Source organism: Protopterus annectens, chromosome 9.part0, assembly GCF_019279795.1.
Source record: "Protopterus annectens isolate FY-2018-M chromosome 9.part0, PAN1.0, whole genome shotgun sequence".
In the NCBI taxonomy this organism is placed as follows: Eukaryota; Metazoa; Chordata; order Ceratodontiformes; family Protopteridae; genus Protopterus; species Protopterus annectens.
Window position 1 is genome coordinate 1,473,802,111 of NC_056743.1, and position 19,778 is coordinate 1,473,821,888.

The window sequence follows — 19,778 nt, forward strand, 5'->3', positions numbered from 1 at the left end:
GATCTTCTGTTGTTGCAGGTCCATATGTAACAAGTCTATTTGTTTTGTAGTTTTTCTATGAAAGTGTCTATTTTAGTATCCATTTTATCCATCTTAGCAGTAAGTTGCTGGACTATAATTATCAGAGACTGAAGTTCTTTCTTGATGCTGGAGTCTTGAGAATTTGTCTTACTGGAACTCATTTCAGACTGATAAACTGACAGGAAAATTTCCAAAGTAATTTCTGACAGGAATATTATTAAGATTTCCTTTCTTTTTTAGATATAGTTCAAGAACTATATAAAACAAACATATTTAGAAAGAAAATTACTTCAAAAATTAATTTTTTAAGTAATTAATTCCTGTCAATGTAATGAAATTGGTGGAGCTGAAGAAATCTGCTGCTATCCTGTGTTCATCCTTGGCCACGCCCCCTGAAACCATGAATTCTGGCACCTGAGAGACAACATTACCATTAGTGTATCTTTGCTCAGCTTACTGAGTGGTGCATCAGCATTTATCACTGTAGAGTCACCCATGAGATGGAAAATATCATGTGTGGTAGAACTGTTGATCACAGGATGGGTAAGGCCAATCTAACACCAAATGGGACATGTTAATTAAATTAACAAACAGGAACTTGGCTAGGCTAAAAATGGCCCTCAAGGGCAGCTGCCCAGAACTTAACTATGAACCTATAAACCTATCAATGTCAAAAGAGTGAATTACTCTGTTATACTCAGCAATTATCAGTTACAATGACCCTTTTTGGATGTGTCTTGCTAAACATATCAAATAATTAAAAAGACACCAAGGGTTCCTAATCAAAAAGATCAAAAGTGTAATGTCCACGAGCAAGCAAAAGATGCTAGAAGCTTCTGTCCCTTTTCAGTGCTCTATAGACTTCTGAGTGACATCTCTGTCTTCTTTACCATGCAGTAGAGACCCAAATGACCTGGAGATCCTGTTTCTCCAGAAGTTCAACATCTCCATCAATACTAGACCCATAGAACTATATTTTTCATACCATATTTAACATGTAAACAAAGTTTACTTCCCCTCTCTCTTTTTAAACTTCTTAATATTCCTTCACATTTTTCTACAAGCTGTCATTTGTTTTATTTTAATGTTTTATAACTCCTTATATAAGCTGTTTTTTTTCTTATTATCTGGTTCTTCAGTTACCTAGATATATTAGTAGCCTCCTATCTAAATGACCTGCTAAAGTTGTATCTATTAGGTAATTTTAATCATCCTTAAAAAGGTACCCCAGTATGCAAAGACATCAGGGTCCCTAACTATTTGGTATTGTCTCACGTTTTGATCACTCATGCCTGAATAACCAGCTGCATTATTTCAACTCATGCCTGAATAACCAGCTGCATTATTTCAACTCATGCCTGAATAACCAGCTGCATTATTTCAACTCATGCCTGAATAACCAGCTGCATTATTTTGACTAATGAGTGCTGTCTTTTCAGAATGAATAACACTGTCTAAATAATTATGAGCACCTGCAGACATAGGAGGTAAAATGCTAGCATCAGTTAGCCATGAGTGGAAATTAAATATTGTATGCCGTAATGAGCTCACAAGCTTACTTGGCATGTAGATCAGGAGGTCACTGAGGAGCCTAGACCAATTTTCTTAATTGCCATAGAGCACTGTATGGTTAAGTCACTTGCACAAGGTTACACAGTAGGCAAATGAAGACAGAGGGACTCAAACCCTGCACTACAGGAAGTAGCTCATTAACAGAACATATGTGCAATCCTCTGCACTAACAGTCAATTTGTGCATTACTGGCAACTCTGTTACTCAAATTCTACAAGTTTTGCAAATGGTCATGTCAGTTTCAATAGCAAGATTTTGTTTATATTTGTTATAAAAAAAATCAAGCTTTAGGGCTCATGGCTTCATGTTATCTGTAACATAAATGCCAACACTATCACCACCATGAATGCCCTGTCTGTCACTCTAACATGACTGTAACCCAGTAATGTCATTGTCCAGTTCTATTTTCCTATGTCATAAATCTCTGTCTACTGAACAATCAAATATAAATTATGTATTGTTTCCATTATAACTTATTCCCATTATTAATGAGCATAATTTTAAAATGACCTTTTAATTTGCTAACCTGTTTGCAGCCATCTCTCTCTAAACATAAATATCCATATATATATATATATATATATATATATATATATATATATATATATATAGATCTAGGACTGTTGAACGAACGTTCAACAGTCCGAATCCAACATCACTGAACACACTTTAATGAAAGCGCTTTTACCGAAAAAGCACTTTTATTAAAGTGCGTCACAAAAAAAAAGAAAAAAACAACAAAAAGGTGTTTATGCACTTCCCCATGTGCGGGGCTGTCCCCCCACACACACCCCACTTTAATATTCTCACTTCAAGATTGCGCTACAGTGGGGAAAAGGAAAAAAATTCCCTTACCCACACTGTAGTACGATCTCCACAACAGTCATTCCCCCACGACTCCCTCTGGCTTCAGGCATACATACGTGAAAGTGCTTTTTTGTTAAAAGCACTTTTGCATAAGTATGTCCGGCCATTAAGCCTTCGGTGAAAAGCACCATCAGGCATCCGTCTGAGACCTATATATATATATATATATATATATATATATATATATATATATATATATATATATATATATATATATACATATTTATATCTATATAGACAGATGTATACAAAACATAATCCTGTCCACTAAAGCACTTCTTCCATCCCAGCCTATACAAATCCCATTAATATAATACAAACTAAACCTTGCCTAAAACAGCTCAGTAGTATTTGGAAGAGTATATCCATCCACATTGAAATTACATAATTAAATACAATTTATTCTCCTTATTGTCCTATTAAAAAAAACATGACCCATTTTGGCCAGATACCCAGAATAGCATGTCATAACTGGAAAATATGAGAGTTCAATAATCCAATCAAATTTCCTTAATACTTCTTTATCCAGTTTATGACCTATATTACTGCCCATACCTAACATACTATAAATCTAATGTGTTTTTCAGTTCTGTGGCATAAAGGGATGAAGTCTTGCCTGTGACCAAATGACCTAGGTTCAAATGATGACCAGTATGCTAGAGAAGGTGGATACAGAGGAAAGGAATGATGATGCTTGCCTTGGGGGGAAGATTGGGGCCTCTGTCCTGAGTCATGCTTGCTGCATACAATCCCTGGTGGAGACTAACATTGCATGGGGATGTTTACCTTCAATTGGGGATATGGATATGGGAGGCATTATCATGTACAGAAGTGGGAGACAAGCCCATACAACACTGCTTAATCTTTGCGACCTTGCAGGCATGCACAACAAATAGATAAAAGGGCTTAAAGAGGGAAGCCTTCTATTGGATACATCTGTCATGGCCATGCCACAACTGTGTTGTTGTCTCATAAAGAATGAATGGCTTATACCATTTGTAGTAATGTTATCAAGCATGAAAAAAATACAGCAATACAAAATTTAATATGTTTGTTTCTGGAATTATGAATTCCAGAGCATGAATTATGTCCATTATTTTTCTGTCTGCCGAACTCGAGAGTTTGTTTTATTTTGGCCCCATGACCAGCTATTCTGGTCAACCATCTTAAAATAAAATCTCTTTTGAGTAATAATTTGTATTCCTCATTCCCTTTATGCAAGCTGTCACATATACCAGCTTTTCTTCCACTCAGTTTCTTGTTCCATAGATTATCATACTACCACCCTTTTCCCCACCACGATCCAAACTACCAGTGAATACCACAAAGTCCCAAAAGCATTTAGTATTAGCAGGGGATGCCTCATCGTTGTTTTTTTTCTAAACGATTGCTCGATTTTGCTACTATTATGACAATGAGTGATTTTTTTTTTCTTCTTCTTGTGGCTAATTCACAGGTTCTTAGGTTCATAGGTAAGAACTAGGCTAGCTGCCCTTGTGAGACATTTTAAGCCTAGCCAATTTCCTGCAAAGTTGAGAATCAAATCCTGTACCTTGTGTCCATGAGCACCTTAACTAGTATGCCAGCCCAGTCACTTATTATGTAGAATTCATTTGCATAGTAATCTGATTCCTACAATGTTGCCTTATGAGTTTATTTTCAGCTGACTCACCATGTGTATTTCTTTTTCCCTTTACTTAATACTTAACATTTCATAAGTACCTTTCTCAAGACAATTTTTAACCTGCCTTTTATTTGCTCAGGTTTGAACCTTCTGTCTTCTACTTGTTCTTTCACATTTAAAGTAAAGTGATAAGCTTTTCTTTTAAAATGCTAATATATTTAACTTTATCTGCTATCTTTCATTCCTTTTACTTTTTGAACAATAAGAAAAGTTAACTGTCCGATACATATCACGATTGTTACTTCTGTAAAGCGCATTTCAATATTAAAAAAAAGCATAACCAAATACTTATATGAATATTTAAATCCATCCAATATATTTATTTATATTTGTTTACCTAGAAAGTCCATATGGGAATTAAAACCCCTTTTCAGTGGAGGAGCAGGAATGTGTAAAACATCTACTAAAGCAAAAACATTTATAAGGTTATAACTGAGACATATGAGTTCAATAATGAATTATTTGCACAATGCTATACACATACATTAAAGTGAACATTTTATAAAAAATATATAGAAAGACCGTTTTGGAGGTAGTACTCTGGTACAGATAAAGAAAAGTGAGTATTTTATTCAAAATGAGAAGTGGTTGCACGGTGATACATGCAATTTAAAGGACATTTTTATACAAAAAGTGCATTGAATGTAGTCAAGCACTCGGTTAGTGAGGGTATAATAATTACTGGGATTAAAAAACTGTGAGAGACTGAAAAGAGAGAGACTGATGTATTGCCACATAGTGGAAAGGAGAGGCATGGATAAGGACAGAGAAGATGATTTGTATGAGACAAGACAGAGATGAAGTTCTGGAGCAATAAGTTAGTGAGGAATATACAGCATAAGACATGCAGGGGGGATATGTGGTGGCCTGAGACATGTATGTTTAGGATAAGAAGTAGATGAGGACCTTGAGAAGGTCAATGATACATTAGGGGTGCATTTTGATGGTGGTTACTTTAGAAGTAGTGAGTCTGCACAAGAGATGTGCTACAGCTGGTGCTAGCATTATGCTATTGTGTGAGAAGTGGTGGGTGGATATGGAGGAGCTAGTCATATGGTTCAGAGCAGTGACATTGTCATGCACCAAGAAGGAAGGATTTTCCTTCCACATTGAAAGTATCTTGACAATTTATTTGGTGGAGGGAGTTTCTACTATTTTACCACGAGACAAGAATATAGAGAGAACCCACAAGAGCTGTGCAAGGAAGTTACATTTGCTAGACATTTTTCAGATGAACAGAGATACCAGTGCAGTAGACTGATAAAAAAGGGACAGCCTTGTGGGATGTGGTATTTTAATTGGCTGAGTTTGACGAGGCTGGGGAAGTTGAGCCAGATTAGCAGTTTATGAGCTACACAGTGGTGTGTCCTGTTAGGAAGACTGGTGACAAACTGCATCTTGTGGTATGACTGATCAAATTTAGTGAGTTGGGTTGGTTATAGATTGGTAAAGATTACTGAGTTATACGTCACGGGAGGGATAAAGTATGCAGTAGCAAGAGTGGCTTTCTGTGTGGTCAGACAAAAAAGGTTTTGGATCGATAGGGCATACCTAATTTTTGGTTGGTCTGATAGGTGACCTAGTAAATGTGTAGATCAGATTTTACATGTTCATAAACAGTGCTTCACGTAGTTTAGTGTTGTGCTGGGCTAATTCATCAAATGATTGAACTGTAAGTGGGTTGAGCAGTGTTGATACTGGTTTATGTGCGAAAGCTATACATTTTGTTCTTTTGGGGGTTTAGGTCTAGGTTTGAGTCCAGAAGTCAGGTTTCCACAGATATGAAGGAATGTTGAGTAACTTTTTGAAGTTCAGGGATAGAGAAATCTAAACATATGATGCTGGAGTCATCTGCACAGTGGATCACAGTGGATTTATTTTTTGCAGTGGGCAAACTGTTGATAAATATATTGAAGAGAAGTGTGTCAAAGATAGATCCTGGGGAACCCCGTCTGGGATGAGGAGAAATTTGGAGAAGGCTTGTAGCCATTTACACTGTGAGTTCTGTAGTGAAAGTAAAGGTCTGAATCACATGATGGCTTTCACTGATAAGCCTATCTTAGTGAGTCTGTGACAGAGAAAAGGGCTTTAGAGAGGTCAAGGAATATTGAGGAAACTAGGAAATTTCTGTTAATAAAGGTACTTACAGTATTGACAAATGATACGAGAGGTCATGTTGACAGAAGATTGTGGTTGAGGAGGAATGCTATCACATTTGAGTGGATATATTTTTCTCAGAATTTTGTGGGGTGATACAACAGATAAGGCAGAGGGTGGGCTACCTTTGTGTAGAGGGACGATGACAGATTTTTTTCTAAATGTAGGGGAAGTATGCTTCTTAGACTGATGTGTTAATTAAAATGGAGACATAGTAACATAAGTTTTCAGCTGCTAGTTTTAGATATTCTGTGGAAAATTTATCTGGGGCTGTGGTGGTGACTTTTAGTTTTTTTTTCTTTATGGTACTATTTGATGGTTTTGGTGACAACTAATTTAGGTTAGAAGTTAGGGTTTGAAAGAGAGGCAGCAATAATAAAGTGTGTTTTGAACGAACAAGTTACATTAAACTCAGACCCAGAAGGTAGATGATTATGCTTGGGTTTATAAGTTTGGAAATGGTAAATCAAAACAGTTTGCAGGATTTGGTCTAGTGGTTCTGTTATGTGAGGAAATACATTTTTGTATGAATTTATAGTGGCTTTGGCTTTATTACAAAGGTAATAGTAATGTCGGGGCAGTTCTTTGTGTCTGGGGTAAATTTGATTCTTTTGTGCCTAACTGGGATATATCAATCAGATTTTGAACACTTCTTCGTCTTCTTCTTTCGGCTTTTCCCGGTTAGGGGTCGCCACAGCAGATCACCTGTCCGGTCATGATTGGTAGTGGAGTTTTGCAGTGTTGAGTTGCCAGCCCAGCGCCCAACCTTCCACAGAAGGCACACACATGCACGCACTCACACCTAGGGCCAATTTAGAGTGTCCAATCCACCTACAGCATGTCTTTAGGATGTGGGAGGAAAGCGGAGCACCCGGAGGAAAACCACGCAACCACAGGGAGGACATGCAGACTCCGCACAGAAGACACCCCAGCCGAGGATCGAACCGGAGAACCTCTTGCTGTGAGGTGGCAATGCTAACCACTGCACCCCCATGGCCGCCCTAGATTTTGAACACTATCATTTTAAAAAAATAAAAACCTAAATCAAAAAATAATAAAAATTAACATACAAAGTTACATGCTGGAATACTACAACACCTCATTTCCTAATATGCTAAATCATTAGAACCTGCTCGTTTCCTCCCACATCCCAGACATGCTGTAGGTGGATTGAACACTCTAAATTGGCCCTAGGTATGAGTCTGTGCATGTGTGTGCCTTCTGTGGAAGGTTGGGCGCCAGGCTGGCAACTCAATACCGTAAAACTCCACTGCCAATCATGAGCAGACAGGTGATCCACTGTGGTGATCCCTAACCGGGAAAAGCCGAAAGAAAAAGAAGATTAGAACCTACTTAAACCACCAAATGAATTTAATTACTAAAAATGGCAAATAATTCTCTGGTAGGCAGTGTAATGCCATTATCCCTCTTTAAAGCCTGCATTACAAAATACTCAGTTTATCCAGTTTTAAAAACTGCCTCTTAAAAACATATCAACATTAATATTTCAATTTCACAACCTCAGACTTCGCAAATAACATACAACAGATTCATTCAATTCCCTGATAAACATGTAACACAAGAAGAGGTCCAAAGATTATCTGTGCTTTTTCAGTTATTCAAATGGTTCTACTTACAAGCTTCCAATCACAGATTTTAAAGCACAGATAACCCCAATGAAGAATGGGCAAATGGACTAAAGACAGGGAAAATTCAAAGTCTCCCCCTTTTTTCCCCTCACATTATTGCACTGCAATAATTTAATTTCTCCGTGAATGAAATACATTATAGGACTGCTGCCTGTCATAGTGGTTGTTATTTAAAATGTAAGTTAACCTGCCAGAAGAAGGTACATGTCTAACAAGGCTGGGACATCAGAATATGCCCAAAACAATAGCAAAAAAATAGGCTTCCCCAGAATTTAGGAAAAAAATCAGTACACTACTGCACATCACCCAGTTACATTTTCTGTGAATGTTTTGTGTCATATGACTATTTCTGTATATGCTTCCATTTAAGTGTCATGTTTTCCTTGTCTGGAGTGACAGTTCAGTTTTAAAAATTTTACGTTTAAGATTATGTTCTTGACCAGATGTCACCTTTCAGTGGGTGAAATCAGTATATTTGTTATTCACAATCTCTATACCTTGCTGATTATTTTTTTAATTGTATTTATTAGTAAATGTACCTCAGCTGTATGAGCCAGTAAATGTGATGGTTCTCTATCATTTTCTGTTTAAAACGTTGTATTATACTAGAATATTTTGGAGAAGCAACTATGAAATGTCAGTGAGTACTTCAGAACTGTGTACACATAAATAATTGTACATTAAAGTTTTTTTAAGAAATACTCAAAAGTGTACAGCTTTTTTCTGCAGTGTATCAATACTGTTAACTTACTAAGTTTTTTTAATGTCTGCAAACTGCAGCTGGGAAAACAGAATATACATACATAACCTGCTTTTGTTCTGTACATAAAATATCCAGAATGCCACGTGAATACACTGAGTAAATGGGACCCAAGAAGGTTGAGTTCATTTCATGAGGTCAACATTTTGATAGAATACTTCAGAACATTCTAGCTTTTTTAATGCACAGGTTGCATAAAAACGAGTTTCTATATTCCTTATATACATATGCACAGTCTCTTTTTTTTTGGGGGGGGGTATAATCATCACGGGGAAGCTAATTAATAAAGATGCTTTTGTTCTTTCAAGTAAAGGAAGATTAATATAGACTAAATAATTCCAGGCAGCCATGGTGGTGCAATGGTTAGCATTGCCGCCTCACAGCAAGAGGTTATCCGGTTCGATCCTCGGCTGGGGTGCCTTCTGCATGTCCTCCCTGTGGTTGCGTGGGTTTCCTCCGGTGCGGTTTCCTCCCACATCCCAAAGACATGCTGCAGGTGGATTGGACACTCTAAATTGGCCCTAGGTGTGCGTGTGTGTGTGCCTTCTGTGGAAGGTTGGGCGCCGGGCTGGCAACTCGACACTATAAAACTCCACTGCCAATCAATGTGCGGACATGGTGATCCGCTGTGGTGACCCCTAACCGGGAAAAAGCCGAAGAAGAAGATAGACTAAATAATTCCAGAGCAATAAAATCATCTACCTTTTGGCAAGGTTTATCCATCGTATCTCAAATGGAGACCCCCCATTCCCAGCTATGTTTTTCTTTGCAGATTCCAAACATCCGTTATTGTTACAAACATGTCATTCTGTGTATTTTCATCACTAGCTCCACGTCTAATGGATACAATTAGTATAACGTGTATGCACAGAAAATTTAGTATCAGATGCACACATATAAGACAACTGCATATCAAATCTCAGTAGCCCTGAACTAGCATTTCTGCTTTAATAATTAATCCAATTTATCCATTCTGTCTGCATAATTTATCAAATACGTCACCTGGGTTGTGCCTATACTGGTGACAGTCCATCATATGGTAATGCAGTCTCACACACCTGCACTCATATGTGCAGCTCAGGCCAGATTAGCACATCTTTGGAATGAGAAAAGGAATCAGACACCCTGGCAAAAAGTACAGTTTTGTACCTACCATAAATGTAGATGTCCGATAGATATGCAACTGCAGTCATAACATATGGGTTGTCCTGCCTCAGGCAGCCCTCGGTCGGCCGGATTCCAAAGTCTGGGTCCGACGTCAGCTGATGTCGCATTTCTCTCCGATGTCAGAGCGGCAGGAGTACATAAGCATCAGTCGACGCCATCTTCTTCAGTGTTTCTTGCCCCAGATGCCAGGTGCCCTCCAAGGAAAGCTGTAATCAATTTGGAAGACAAAACAGGTTTCCAGACAAATAAATAAGCAATAAACAGATACACCATAACAGATATCCCCAGCTAGGATAACAGGGAGAGGAGTGGACCCAAGGAATAGAGGGGAAGGAGGGAGGGACTGCAGTTGCATATCTATCGGACATCTACATTTATGGTAGGTACAAAACTGTACTATGTCCTTCAAGAATGCAACTGCAGTCATAACATATGGGTTGAATACCATAGCTTAGCTGGGGGAGGTGGAAAGCACTAAGAAAAGGATGGTGTAGCTATCAATCCCTGCAGGACTGCCAAAGCAAAGCCTGCTCTGGATCTGGAATATAAAGGAAGGTTGTAGTGTTTGGAGAATGTATGCATGGAGCTCCATGTAGCAGCTTCTAGAATGTCTTTTGTAGGCACCCCTCTTAAGAATGCTGTAGAGGTGGCTGTAGCTCTGGTAGAGTGTGGTCTGATATTGGCTGGTACACTCTTTCCATGGAAGGAATAACATAATCTGATGCAATGTCCAATCCATTTTGAGATAGTCTGTTTGGAAACTGCTTTTCCTTGTACTCCAGGGCGTAAGCTACAAAGCTGATCAGACTTCCTATTGGCCTTGGTTCTGTCCAGGTAGTAGCGAAGTTGTCTGTGAATGTCCAAGGTATGCAACAGTCTTTCCCCTTTGTTCTCAGGATTGGGAAAGAAAGTAGGCAGGTGAATTGCTTGATTCAAAGAAACCCTGGATACCACTTTTGGCAGAAAGCTAGGGTTGGTTCGTAAGGAGACCCTGTCTCTATGAAAGGTAATGAAAGGTGGTATTGCCATTAGGGCCTGTAATTCTGAAACCCTTCTTGCTGAGGTAATTGCCAACAGGAAAGCTGTCTTCCATGAGAGGAATTGTAAGTCCACAGAAGCTGCTGGCTCAAAGGGGGGTAGAGTCAGTTTTTCTAGGACAAAGTTGAGGTTCCAAGCTGGTACTGGGGCCTTTCTTGGTGGCTTGAGATTCTTGATTCCTCTAAGAAATTGCCTTAACAAAGGATGTGAGAACACAGGTGGATCAGTGTTGTATCTAGCTGAAATAGCTGAAGCATGTATCTTTATAGAAGAATATGAGAGTCCTTTCTGTAGCATATCTGCCAAGTATTCCAGGATGAGTGGGATGTTCAATAATAATGCATCATGACCCTTGCTGGTATTCCAAATGCTGAATCTCTTCCATTTTGCAGAATAAACCTTTCTGGTGGATGGTCTGTGGGCTTCTGTTAATATCCGCTGAACTTCCTTGGAGAGAGATAGATTGAGATTATTCATGGAATCTCCCAAGCTGTTAGCTGGAGCGTCTGAATGTTGGGATGTACTGTCTTGAAGTTGTTTTGAGTCAAAAGATGGGGCCATTGGGGAAGGGCCCATTTTTTGTTGTGGCATATGCTCCGTAGTAGTGGATACCAGTGTTGTCTTGGCCAGTCTGGAGCTATTAGGATCCCTTTTGGCTTCTCTGCTTTGATCTTTAGTAGTACTGTGGTCATCAGTGGTAGAGGTGGGAATGCATAAATCTTTAGGAAGTTCCAGTTGAATGAGAGAGCATCTGTTTTCCATGCTTGTGGATGATATGCCCTTGAACAGAACTTTTGTAGCTTATGATTGAGGTGGGAGGCAAATAGGTCTACTTCTGGCCTGTCCCATGTCGAGGTGATTCTTATGAAGATTTCTGGATGTAACCTCCATTCGTGGGGATCTAGAAAATTCCTGCTTAGGCTGTCCGCCAGCACATTGTCTTTGCCTGGAACAAACTGGGATTGCAACTGTATGTTTAAGCTCAGTGATTTTTCCCAAAGATTCATTGTCAGTCTGCAAAGGGGGTAAGAATGGGTGCCCCCCTGCTTGTTTATGTACCACATGACAGTGGTGTTGTCTGTCCGTATTAGCAGGTGGCCTTGCTGAAGTTGTTGTCGAAAGGCCTCGATGGCATGCATGACTGCCAGCATTTCTTTTTGGTTGATATGCAGATGTGTTTCCTTTGGAGACCATTGTCCTTGAATACATCTGCCTTCCATGTGCGCCCCCCATCCAAGGTCTGAGGCGTCTGTGGTCATTGCTTGTGTTATTAGTGGTTTTTTGAATGACATTCCTGTGTTTGCCTGGCTTACCGAGGCCCACCATAGGAATTCCTTTTGTAGGCATGGAATAAGTGGTATGGTTGCCTCTAGGTTGTTGCTGTGTTGAGACCATAAACTTTTTAGGTACCATTGAAGCTTTCTCATGTGTAGTCTTGCTAATGGAACCAGGAGAATGCATGATGCCATGTAACCCAGGGCCTGTAGGAATCTCCTTGCAGTCATCTGGGTGAGCTTTGCCAAACCTTTGAAATAATGAGTTAACTTGCTTGTCTTCTGTCAGGTAAGCCATTTGAGAGGTTGTGTCTAGATTGGCTCCTAAGAAAGTAATTTGCTGGGATGGCTGCAGTCTTGACTTTTGGAAGTTGACTGTGTATCCCAGAGCGTGTAGCAATTGAATGACATAATCCAAGTTTTTTGTCAAAATCAGTTTGTCATCCGCTTGTATGAGGCAGTCGTCCAGGTATGGGTAAATTTGGATCCCCTGGAGCCTGCAATGAGCAATTACTGAAGCCAGGCATTTTGTAAACACTCTGGGCACAGTAGATAAGCCAAATGGCAATGCTGAGAATTGATAATGCTCTGGCCCTGCAAGAAATCTGAGGTATCTTCTGCAGCTGTGTCTGATAGGGACATGCAGGTATGCCTCCTTGAGGTCCAGAGTAATCAGCCAAGACCCTTGCCCAGCATGGGAAGGAGTTGCTGTAAGGTCAGCATTTTGAACTTTGGTACTATGAGAAAGGTGTTTAATGCGGACAAATCCAGTATTGGTCTCCATTGTGTTTCTTTTCTTGGAACAAGGAACAGTCTTGAGTAAAACCCTGGCCTTGTTCTTGTTGTGGAACTTTTCTATTGCATTGATCTGAGCTAGCAGAGAAATTTGCTTGAAAGCCTCTGCCCTCTGGTTTTGCGGTAGGTTTGGCATGCCTTGTTTCCTTGGTAAGGTATGAAAGTGGAACCTGTAGCCTTGGTCTATAATGTCCAAAATCCATTTGTCCTTTGTCAATCTGTGCCAATTGTCTGAAAACAGAGATAATTTTCCACCCAAGGGAGCTTCTGTTTGCTCTTTGGTTAGCGGAAGTAGAGGAAAGTCATTGGGATTGTCCCTGTGGGGCAGGAGAAGCCCTGTGTCACTTCTTTGGTTTGCTGGTTGCCATTGTCGCCCCTGTAGGAACCTCTGTATTGTCCTCTTCCTCGGCCACTGCTTTTGCCCCTTTGAAATCTTTCAGTATTAGGAAAGGACCAGTTTTTTGAAGGCCAATTCCTGCTGAATCTGGGTGGCTGAACCTGGAGGAAATCTTTGACTGTCTGAACTGACTTGGCTTTTTCCTCAATGGTCTTTAATACATCTTTAGCATTAGCACCAAAAGCTTGTTCTTTTCCAAGGGTGCATCAAGAAGTTTTGCCTTAACATGATCTGGTAGAGGTTGTTCTTTTAACCATGCATGTCTGCGAATGACCGCCCTGTCATAGCTGCCCTACATGAAGCTTCCAATGCATCATATCCACACTGAAGGAAGTGATTGCTAACTTGCTGAGAGTTGTGTACAGCCTCCTGCAAAGACTTCCTATCTAAAGGATCAGGAGAGGCCAAAGTTTTCTGTAAATCATCTAACAGGAAATCCTGATATTGAAACATATGAAAGAGACAATTGAGAGCTCTCATAGATAAAGTAGTGGAGGTGTAAACCTTCTTCCCCCATCTCTCTAATGACCTAGCCTCCCTGTTGGAAGGCAAAGGATTTTTGAGGTGGTAGCTGAAACCCTTTCGGTCCCTGTGAAATAGTTTCTAAATCAACAGCATGGGCCCTACAGAAATGAGAATGTGTTTCAGGAACTCTATAGTATCTGTCCGGCTTGGCAGGAGCAGGAGGGAGAGTATCAGAGGTAACACTGGAGTCAGAGTATAAATCATCCAAAACATCAAGCACAGGAGGTATAGCTAAGGGCCTGTGCTGGGGCTTTTAAGGAAGGCGCTTTCTGGAATCAGAAAATTCCTGGCCTTGCCACTTAAAATGTTCCCTCATGGAATGCAGAACTTCCCCAAAAGAAATATCCTCAGGAGGGGAGGCCAAGGGGATGGAGTCCTCTGCATCTGAGTCCTCGGAGGTCTGGAAAGGCTCTTCCTGGCTATCGGAGTGGCCAGAGGCCTCAGAATCTTCATCTGAAGGGAGAGGGTCAGTGGGCTCAACCCTGAGCCTCTTATCAGGAGGAGGCTGGGATCCTCTCTCAGGATGGGCCTGAGAACCTCTGATCATGGAGATTAAGTCTGCTGCCATAGTCATGATTTGTGTCTCGGGAGTAGGCTGAGGTAAGGCTTTTGCAGTAAGGTGCTTAGTCTTGCTGGCTGCCTTAGCACGTGTAGGCCTTGATAGACATGGACATGGGAGGCCTAGCAGCTCCACGTGCAGGAGTTACCTTATCCACAGCAATGGTCTCGGGCATTTCCTCGGTTACAGTATCCGGAGGAAAATCAATAACTGGCGTCGGTGTGGTCTCCGGTATTGGAGGTATCGGTACGGTGGTTCGGTTCGGAGCGGTGAAATAACCGCCTCAGAGGGAACCGGGGCACTCGCGGTAGGTTTTGGCGTGGTGTCGGTGGAAGACACGAGCCGAGGATGGCGGTCCCGGTCTTTACGCTTTTAGGAGTCTGCGTTGTCGGTAATTCCATCTTATGTCGTATTTTTCGCTGAAAAAGTCTTCAGCGAACTCCACCCGGCGCCTGAGAGTGCGCTTATTGAAGCGAGCACAGGCGACACAGGCCGAGACATCGTGGTCTGGGCCAAGGCAAGGAAGGCAGTAAGAATGGAAATCCTTATGAGGTATTTGTTTACCACAAGACAAACAATTATTAACTTTTTCAGTAATTTCTGACATCGGCTGAGGCAAGAAAATGTCCCCAACGGGGTACTTAGCTTTTTTGATGACTTCGGATCGAAGAATACAGGAGATGACCGACCGGCACTTGCGAACTGCTTCGGGCACCGCGGCAAGAAAGACTGAAGAAGATGGCGTCGGCTGATGCTTATGTACTCCTGCCGCTCTGACATCGGAGAGAAATGTGACATCAGCCGACGTCGGACCCAGACTTTGGAATCCGGCCGACCAAGGGCTGCCTGAGGCAGGACAACCCATATGTTATGACTGCAGTTGCATTCTTGAAGGACATCAGGCACACAAACATCAGGAGACCATATAAACTCCACACTGATGGCATCTCCAGCTAAGCATCATATGGTGAGTTTAGCATTGTGAGGTGATAACTCTTACTGTTCCTTATTTCAATAAAAGATGTAACTCTTGAAGACATCTGCTTGACATTACCCTCTTTTTCTTATTTCATTTATTCAGTATAGATATCTTTGGGTCACTTTGTCTCCCTCAATTAATCTTAAAACACTTTTAATTTAGTCCATAACCCAATGAAATAAATGGTATAGCATCAATTACCAAACTACTACTAAGCAATGCTAACATACCGTTGTCTAACAGAGATGATATATATATATATATATATATATATATATATATATATATATATATATATATTGCAGGTTTCTGCAATGAGCTCTATTAGAAAAGTGTGTTCACTCTGTGGTAACTGTGACTTTCATTATAGTGTAGGGATGGGAGAGGACCCATAGGAGTATATGAAGAACACAGGAGAAATAAAGAAAGTATGAGTTAGCCATGCACAACCTGCTATTAGGTGAGGGAAGTGCTCTAACTTATATAACCTGCCACGTTTTTGAGCAGTTCTGATCACCATGGTATTCACATGCATGCTCATATTTTAACCAATCATCAGCGATTCAGCCAAGACGTTTAGTAAACTTGACATCCTCAATGGGTAAAATCGCAATGGAAGGTATGTGAAGAAATTATGTTGACTGATTCAGTGTATCAATATTAGAAACAGTGGAAAAGCCAGAAAGAAAACATTAAAAGTTCATGGAGAATAGTACCAACTCAGTTTTAATGGTATTTGTTTGCAGCCCCAATACATCAAGTGACAGATGCACTAAGTGAAAGGTACACTGCAAATTTGAATTAATGGAATCCAGATTATGATCATATCACTCACCTGCCCAAAGTGTTGGGAGACATAGATTGCACCAGTGTGGCACAAATTAGAAATGTGGATGAGTGGGGGGACTTGGCTTGCTGAAGTTGCTGTTCAGCATGATACATCTGGAAGGAACTGCAGTACAAACCTGTTGCAATGTTTGACATGCTGCAGAACATGATTCAATGGTAGCAAATAGGCCTGACAACATACTTCAGACCCCCCATCAAGGCAGCAGCAGGACTCAAAGACTACCTCAGCATCACCCAGCAGTGACTGAGATGCCAGCATAGCACCATCAACAGCTGTAATACATCTCTCCATATGGCATCAGGCACAGTGTATGGCAGAGCCAGCCAAGCAACAATTCCTAATCCATCTCCGTGGGACCTGACAGGTACACACTGGCACTATCATGGCACACAACATGAAAAGGAGGCATGCAGTGTTATCCATCAGATACACTTGGAAGTGTGTAATTTTAAGTTACACTGTGATTCAGAAATCTTCGCTCATTCCACACAAAGAGAGTTGGCATGGATCATACCGATCATCATTTCCAGGCACCTGCAGACAAATGGAACATGACAGTCTGTATCACCAGAAGGTGCTGGACCACATGTCAACAGAGATGAATATGGGGTCATTGGGAAGGGAGGTTACAAAGATAGATATGGGGGTCAGGGAAACAGAGGGAGGGAGGTATCTTTGTCAAATGTGAAATTCTCAATGGAGTGGAAGGGAGTGCTACTACGGAAAGATGCTCTGAAGTTAGTGAGATGGGGATTCAGGGTAAAGCAATATGGAATTTTGCAGGACATGCCTGGTAGCAGAATGGCTGTCTAAGTCTGCCTGTCCCTGGGCAAAAGGGTGGTGGATCTGAAAGAACCAGTTTATATTAAATACTGGAAGAGTTGTTTCGTCAAATGCCTCTTCATCGATCCGTAAACCAGGAAAACACAAAACAGCGAACGTGCATATAAGCGATTTCTTTCCCTGGGAAAGAAATTGCTTACCCTAAACAAAAAACATCACTGGAAACAATACAAAGTGGGGGGCACACACCCATAACTAAATATACCAACTCTGAGATCACACTACAGTGAGGAAAATGGCAAAGTGAAAGAGGTGGCCAAGCAATTTCTTCAAGATTCAAGAAATCGCTTACATAACCATTCGCTGTTTTGTGTTTTCATAATTTAATGGTCAATGAAGAGGCGTTAAATGAAATGTCTCCATGTATATAATAGGAACCCGAAAGAGCAATTTCTGTTAGGCATTTGCACCCAAAATTGCCCTCTCAGAGACTGCCTGTGTCATGGACAGCCCTGCCATTATCCTTGGGATGGAGTTGTCCTAGTCTCAGCAGTTGAAGACTGTGCACCTTGTGATGGCTGTCCTATGTATCAAAAGGCACAGTTGTGTACACTTACCATAAATGTAGATGTTAAAGTGTATTCACTGTTGCAGTCATTACATTTGGGTAATCTGCTGGCAGGTTGCCCCCGGTCAGCCTGATTAACAAGGTCTTGGGTCCTGCGTCAGTTGCTGTCCCTTCTTCCATGATGTCAGGTCATCAGGGGTATAAAACATGCAGCCGATGCCATTACATCAGTTTTTCTTGCCACAGATGTCAGCTGCCACCCAAATGGGGAGCACACTATATAAATAATTTAAAACACAAAAATATATACCTCCAAATAAAAGCAAATACACCAAAAAGGCTTTTAAGTGTATTAAAAGAAAGGAGAGACATAGTAAGAGAAAAAACAGGGCGCTGGAGGGAGGGTAACCAGGACTGCAACATCAAATACACTCTAACATCTACATTTATGGTAAGTGTACACAACTGTACTATGTTCTTCGTGTTTCACTGTTGCAGTCATTACATTTGGGTAGATTCCCAAAGCTATGGTTGGAAGGATGAATGTATACAGCATTAGGACCGGCTATAAGGCCTTGCAAAACAGCTGTGGCAAAGCCAGCTCTGGATTTAGGGAAAATTGGTAAATGATAGATGCAGCCCTGGTGGAATGGGATCTGATCCCCTGGGGGATAGGTTTTCCATGGTGCTTATAGCAGAAATTAATACAATGGCTTATCCATTTTGAAATGGTTTGCTTTGAAATAGCCTTTCCCTCTGCTCCTGCAGCAAATGCTACCAGCAGTTCTTCAGATTTTCTTCGAGATTTAGTCCTGTCCAAGTAAAATCTAAGTTGTCTGTGTACATCCAGTGAATGCAGAATTCACTCCCCCTTGTTCTGTGGATTGGGAAAGAAAGTTGGCAAATGAATGGACTGATTAAGAGCCACACTGGATACCACCTTGGGCATGAAGGATGGGTTGGTCCTGAGTGACACCCTGTCCTGATGAAAGGCTCCACTGCCATAAGGGCCTGTAATTCAGAAATCCTTCTAGCCAAAGTGATTGCTAAAAGGAAGGCTGTTTTCCAGGAAAGGAATTTTAAGTCTGCAGTAGCAGCTGGCTCGAAAGGAGTTAGAGTGAGTTTCTCCAATACAAAGTTAAGGTCCCAGGCAGAGGTTGGAGCTCTCCTGGGTGGCCTCAAGTTTTTGGCCCCTCTGAGATACTGCTTTAGAAGAGGATGAGAGAAGCGGGGGGGGGGGGGGGGGTCTGTGTTGTAATGAGCTGAAATGGCTGAGTCATGGACTTTTATGGAAAAAAAAGACAGGCCCTTGTGAAGCATCTCAGTTAAGTATTGCAAAATCTGAGGTAAATTGGGCACTGCTGTGCTCATCCCTTGAGATTGATTCCAGGCACATAATCTTTTCCATTTGTCAACATAATATTTTCTAGTACTAGGTCTTCTCGCCTCCAAAATGACATCCATCACAGGTTTACTGAGGGATGCTAAGAGGGAATTTAAGTGATTAGCCAAGCTGCAAGATTCAATGTTTGGAGCTGAGGTTGCAGAATTTGGTTGTTCTGCTGAGCCAGTAAGGAAGGTGTCTGAGGCAGGTGCCATGGAGAAATTTATGACAGACTGCGTAGAAGTGGGTACTAGTGTTCGCGAGGCCAGTCTGGAGCAATCAAAATAATTTTTGGTTTGTCCTGTTTGACTTTTAATAGAACTTTGGAGAGCACAGGCAGAGGGGGAAAGGCATAGACTGATAGGTTTTCCCAGCTGAAGGACAGAGCATCCACTTTCCAGGCTTTTTGTGAGGAGTTCTTGTGCAAAATTTGTCCAACTGAGACAAAAAGATCAATGTCTGGGCTCCCCATTTGTGTGTCAACATGTTGAAAATCCGTGGTTCCAGTTTCCATTCGTGTGGGTTCATGACATTTCTGCTTAGTTCATCTGCCAAAATATTCATCTTTCCTGGCAGGAATTGAGCTTGTAGTTGTACTTGATAGCTCAAGGTTGTGTTCCACAATGCCATGGCTAGTCTGCAGAGGGGGTAGGAATGTGTACCCCCCTGCTTGTTTATGTACCACATAACTGTGTTGTCTGTCTTTACCATTAGTTGTCCTGGATGAAGGTAGTCCTTGAAGACTGTCA